The sequence below is a fragment of the Rana temporaria genome, chromosome 3, assembly GCF_905171775.1.
Source record: "Rana temporaria chromosome 3, aRanTem1.1, whole genome shotgun sequence".
Lineage (NCBI taxonomy): Eukaryota > Metazoa > Chordata > Amphibia > Anura > Ranidae > Rana > Rana temporaria.
This window is the reverse complement of record NC_053491.1, coordinates 266,613,095-266,619,094: the sequence shown is the minus strand read 5'-3', so window position 1 is coordinate 266,619,094 and position 6,000 is coordinate 266,613,095. Positions and strand designations below refer to the sequence as shown.

General features: G+C 46.8%; 1 long non-coding RNA gene across 1 annotated transcript in view; it reads right to left on the bottom strand.

The window, feature by feature from the left end:
• Nucleotides 1-747: 747 nt before the first annotated feature.
• Nucleotides 748-6,000, bottom strand: part of LOC120932333 — a 97,269-nt gene continuing 92,016 nt past the window's right edge. Inside the window, exons 2-3 of the long non-coding RNA XR_005747954.1 lie at nt 1,322-1,353; nt 748-1,207 (exon numbers count right to left, since the gene is read on the bottom strand). This is a non-coding gene — a long non-coding RNA (uncharacterized LOC120932333). The remainder of the gene's footprint in view (nt 1,208-1,321; nt 1,354-6,000) is intronic.

The following is a 6,000-nucleotide window of genomic DNA, read 5'->3' as shown; positions in this document are numbered from 1 at the left end:
AGACCCCTTTCACATGGCCTAGCAACCGGAGTCATGCACGGACAGTTTAGAAACAGTCTCTGCCACTGACCGTCTGAGAGCACAGAATGGATATTCAGGAATCCTCTGCCACAGGATTTAAAGTCCCAAACTTCATGCCTTACAGCCAAAGAGCCTTTAAGCCAATCCAGGGGACTGTAAGACAATTTGCGTAGCGAATCCCTTTTCCTTAACGAGGTTACCAGGCCTATCTCGAGACATCAGCTTGCCTTGCTTGTCTCCTCCAGGGCAGGTCCTCCCCCGGTTTCCTTCGCTAAGAAGCTTCCTCCACTTGGATGGACAGCCTGGGATCCCCTGTAGAACCATAGGCCCCAGCCAGTATAGCTGGGCCTACTTGATAGGAACACAGCCTCAGACCAACGTGGTCCCGAGACTGGAATCACGCACACCACCTCGCGCCAGGAGGGCCACGAGGCGAAGGACCCGGAAAAACGGCTTCTGCCCCTTGAGTACCCCCTCCCAGCATGCACACCGGGGGACACCACTCCCACTGGGCTGCTGCCGAGAAGGGTCACTCAACACACCATGGTTTGCCCGAGTTTCAACATGGGCCTGAAGTGGTAACGCCACCTACAGGCAATAAGGGGAAAACCTCTACCGAGCACAACCACAGCTAGAACAGAGGCGAATTTAAATCGAATTAACAGAGTCTGAGCCCAACTATGGGCTCAGACACCCCTTAATATACAATAGCGCCCGACTCGTTGGGAGACCAGCGCTACATGTATTTGCTACGTATATGATGTGATGGTCTGTATCTCATTATCTACCTTATGTACTATGCTCGTGAAATTGGTTGTCATGTATATCCTTTATTATTTATTTATATTTTTCAGCAATGTATGGTCACTTTTTCTATTTTTCCTTGTCAATAAAAAAAGTTTGGATTAAAAAAAAAAAAAAAAAAGTAACTGCCTCTCAAGTAGAGAAATCTGTATATTTAAAGGTTGCAAATCCAGTTGAGCCTGAACAGTGTGTTGAATGGTGAGATGACTTTAAAAAATGAGGGGTGTTTTTCTAAGTATCCAAGAGAACATACTGTACTTAAAGTGACACTATTCTTATTCTTAAAAAATAATCCATAATCTATTGTTTATTAAATCATTTCTTACTGTGTGTTCTGCTTCCTTGTAATGTCCTCCATTAGCTCTAAAACGAAGTCGGATCACTGCAGCAAAAATAAAAAAAGATTTTAGAGATTTGGAGGAGGCTAAGAGCAATAGGTAATTTAAGAATACATACTTAAATTGATTATTTATTTTTTTAACCAGAGTTTACTCACTTTAATTCCCATCTGGGCCCACCATATTGCACCTACAAAATAATTTTAAGTTTTAGTGTGCAAGGAGTAGTAAATTAAATTTGTACTTTCGAAACCTTGCATATAATTTTGTCTCTATGCAGTACTATTATATTTACATGTAGAGGTGGGTTCTTGCTGCAGTTATGACAGATAAACCTAAATATTAGGTTTTAAGACCTTCATATAATTGTTTTGATGCCACTGCCAGAACAGTGGGTGTATTTTCAACTTAGAGATTGAGCCAGTCACCAACATACAGTACAGTCACCCACAAAGATTTTGGTACTGAGAGACCTTCCACAGTGGCCGGAATTACCAGGGTCATAGCAGTCACACTTGCGACTGGGCCCTTGAGTTTTGCCACTGTACGGGGGCCCGCCACCACCGCCCGGGATATAGTACACTGGTCATTCACGGGTACACAGTCCCCGACCATTCTGCCAATCCTCTCCGCCCTCACTCACTGACAGTCCCGCTCCGCCCATCCTCTCCGCCCACTCTCCCCACCGCCATTCACGGGCACACTGCACAGTCTCCGCCCACTCCGCCCATCGTCTCTGCCCACTTTGTCCATTGTCTTCACCCGCACTCATGGGCACAGTCCCTGCCCACTTCACCCATCCTCTCCGCCCGCACTCATGGGTACTCACAGGCCCGCCCATCCTCTCTGCCTACCCAAGCAAGACCTAGCACGGAGGGGAACAAGTGATCAGCGAGCGATCTGCAAGTGAGTGGCACTGATCTCAATGTTAACACTGCCACTGATTCCCCCCCACACCACCACTGCTGCCACCGATCCCACCCCCCCAACCGCCACCCTCGCCATTGATCCCATCCTCCCACCACCGCTGCCACTCATTTCACCCAATGCCCCCCACCGCTGCTACTCATCATATCCAATCCCCCCTTCCACTACCACTCATCCCATCCCATACCCCCAACCACCACTCTCACCACTGATCCCTTCCTCCCACCCCTGCTGTCAATTGTTTTACCCAATGCCCCCCACCTCTGCCACTCATAACATCCAATCCCCCCTTCCACTACTACTTATGCCATCTCATCCCCCCAACCACCACCCTCGCCACTGATCCCTTCCTCCCACCCCTGCTGCCAATCATTTCACCCAATTCCCCCCCACCTCTGCCACTCATAACATCCAATCCCCCTTTCACTACCACTTATCCCATCCCCCCAAACCACCACCCTTGCCACTGATCCCATCCCCCACCACCACCACTGCTGCCATTAATCCTATCCCCACCCAACCACCACTGTTGCCACTCATCCCATCTCTCCCTTACCGCTGCCACCCATCCCATCCCCCCACTACCACTGCCACTGATCCTATCCCCACTGCTGCCACTGATCATATATCCCACCACCACCGCTGCCACTCATCCCGAGGGCATAACTACAGGGATCACAATTGAAATGGCACACATGTTGCCTCTGTACACCTGATTGGGGGATGGGGGCATATAGAGAAACAAATTCCTGAATTTTTCTTCTGCAGCCGCTAAAAGCCTGCTTCTCCTCCTTTCCCCCCCCATAGGCATTCAGTGGCTGCAGGAGGAAAATGGAGGGGATTTGTTCCTCCACATGCTGCACCTCCCATCCAGGTCCTGCTGCCCCTGGGATCAGTGGGAAGGGCCCTGGCCGAGGTCAGGGGGCCCTTCATGGTTTCTTGCACCGGGCCCAGAAGGTTCTAATTATGCCTCTGGCCTCCCATGTCCTTATGGAAAAGTAAGCTGAGGCTGTGTTGATAGAGGGGAGTTTTATGAAAGCAGTGGGCCTGTGTGTAAGACCATACGTTGGGACCTGGTGCCAGAGAAAAACAAAGTCAGGTCAGGTTGCACCTAACAGTGATAGTGGCTTAAAGGGGAATGAGTAACAGAACCAACATACAATACATCATCTGAGTCACCCACAAAGACTGTGAAACATTTTGGTACCGAGAGGCCTCCCATGTCCTTATGGTCATGTAAACTGAGGTTGATGATACAAGGGTATTTTTGAAAGCAGTGGGCCAGCGTGCAAGACCATACCTTGGGTACTTGTGCCAGAGAAAAACAAAGTCAGGTCAGGTTGCACCTAGCAGGGGTAGTGGTTTAAAGGAAACTTATTAAACAGAACCTGAGCCTAGTCCTTGTATACACTCTACACATATGTCACAGTCCTTGTACCCACAAAATACTCCTAATTACTGTACCAAAACTGACAGTCTCACGGACACATATAAACTTCAGGACAAAGGAAATTAAAAACAATTAAAACTTTCATTCACATATGAAAATTACTGCGCTAGATATTGGTCAGATATAAATATACTGAACAAACATATAATAGTCAATATGTCACAAAAGTCTCATAGAAATAGAAACAAATATATATATATATATATATATATATATATATATATATGTATATATATATATATATATATATATATATATATATATATATATATATATACATATATATATATATATATATGATATATATAGATCATAAAAGTCCCATTAGAATGGTAAAGTGTAAAGTGCTCGTGCTCAATAGACGTCACCTATAAAGTTGTGCTCCCCCCTGGGTGTTGACCACCTATCACTAGTATGGTCTCTAAGGCCCCATACACACCATAGAATCTATCCGCAGATAAATCCCATCGAATGGGTTTCAGCGGATAGATTCTATGGTGTGTACACTCCGGCGGATATTTATCCGCGGATATTTCCGAATTCCAGCAGATAAATATTTGTCGACATGCACAGAATATCTATCCGCTGGAATCGGATCCCACGGATGGATCCGCTGCTCTGTACAGACTCACCGAATCCATCCGTCCGAAGGGATCCCCCGCATGCGTTGCAATGATTCAACGCATGCGTGGAATTCCTTATATGACAGCGTCGCGCACGTCGCCGCGTCATAATCGCGGCGACGGCGCGACACGTCATCTCCAGAGGATTTCGGCGCGGATTTCAATGCGATGGTGAGTACACTCCATCGCATTAAAATCTGCTGAAATCCTCCAGAGGATTTATCCGCGGAAACGGTCCGCTGGACCGTATCCGCGGATAAATCCTCCCGTGTGTATGGGGCCTTAGGCATATGGGGATACTCCGATACAAATCCTTTAGGATGGCGTCTTAACGATGACATATACCTCATAGGGATGGATAGGAATGCCAAAAACGGGAAAATCCTCATTGCGCAATGCCGTTTTGAAAAAAATTATTTGGTCCACAATAAAAATAGTTACACTTACATTTGAAAGTGCCTGATAGTCCTGGCACCCGGCGTATATAGCAGGCTATTAATATATGGTAATTGGCTCTTCAGTAGAATGCTGCTGTGCCTCGGTGTCTTGGTGCTTGATTCCCTGGTATTGTATGTTTGGGTGGAAGTGTCGCGATGATGCAGTATTACCTTGATGTTTCGGCTAATCACAAAGCCATTATCAGGAAGTAGTCCTACTATCAAGCACCAAGACGCCGAGCACAGTGGCATTCTACTGAAGGGCTGATTACCCATATTAATCGCCTGCTATATATGACAGGAGCCAGGACTATCAGGGTCTTTCAAATGTAAGTGTAACTATTTTTATTTTGGACCAAATCATTTTTTTCAAAATGGCATTGCGCAATGAGGATGTTCCTATATATATATATATATATAATTTGTTTCTATTTCTATGAGACTTTTGTGAAATATTGACTATTATATGTTTGTCCAGTATATTTATATTTATATCTGACCAATATCTAGCGCAGTAATTTTCTTATCACTGTTTGTTGCTTTTTTGCATTTTTGCTATTTAGCAAGTCTTATTCTGCAACTGATATTAACAGATTATTTTCTACATCCATAGGCGCTATGGTTTTATACATTTAGCTTCATTCACATATGCCTGAGGCCCCGTACACACGTCCGAGGAACTCGACGTGCCAAACACATCGAGTTCCTCATCGAGTTCTGTGTTGAAGCCGCCGAGGATCTCGGCGAGCCAACTTTCCTCATTGAACAACGAGGAAATAGAGAACATGTTCTCTATTTGGCCCGACGAGTTCCTCGTCGGCTTCCTCGGTGAAAAGTGTACACACGGCCGAGTTTCTCGGCAGAATCCAGCTCCGATCGAGTTTCTGGCTGAATTCTGCCGAGAAACTCGGTCGTGTGTACGGGGCCTGACTCTATGTTAAAAAATAACTTCATTCAAACCAGCAACTGTTAAGATAATGAACACTTTGGTCAGGACTAACGTAACTCACAACATATATAGACTGAAAGAGTCAGGACGTTATTAAAGGGGGCTTCCACATTCCGATAAGCCCCCCGCCTGCAGACCCCGACAACCAATGGCCAGGGTTGTCGGGAGGAGGCCCAGTCCTTATCAACATAAGGACAGGGTACTTTGGGGTGGGGGGGCCGCAGGGCGCACCCCTGCCCCAGAGCACCCACCCCCCCATGTTGAGGGCATGCAGTCTGGTACGGCGCAGGAGGGGCGCTCGCTCGTCCCCACTCCTTTCCTGACTGGCCGGGCGACGTGCTTGGATACGGGTCTGGTATGGATTGTGTTTTTTTCAGCGTAGGGGTTCTCCTTACAATCCATGCCAGACCTAAGGGCCTGGTATGCCCCTGGGGGGGAACCCATGCCGTTT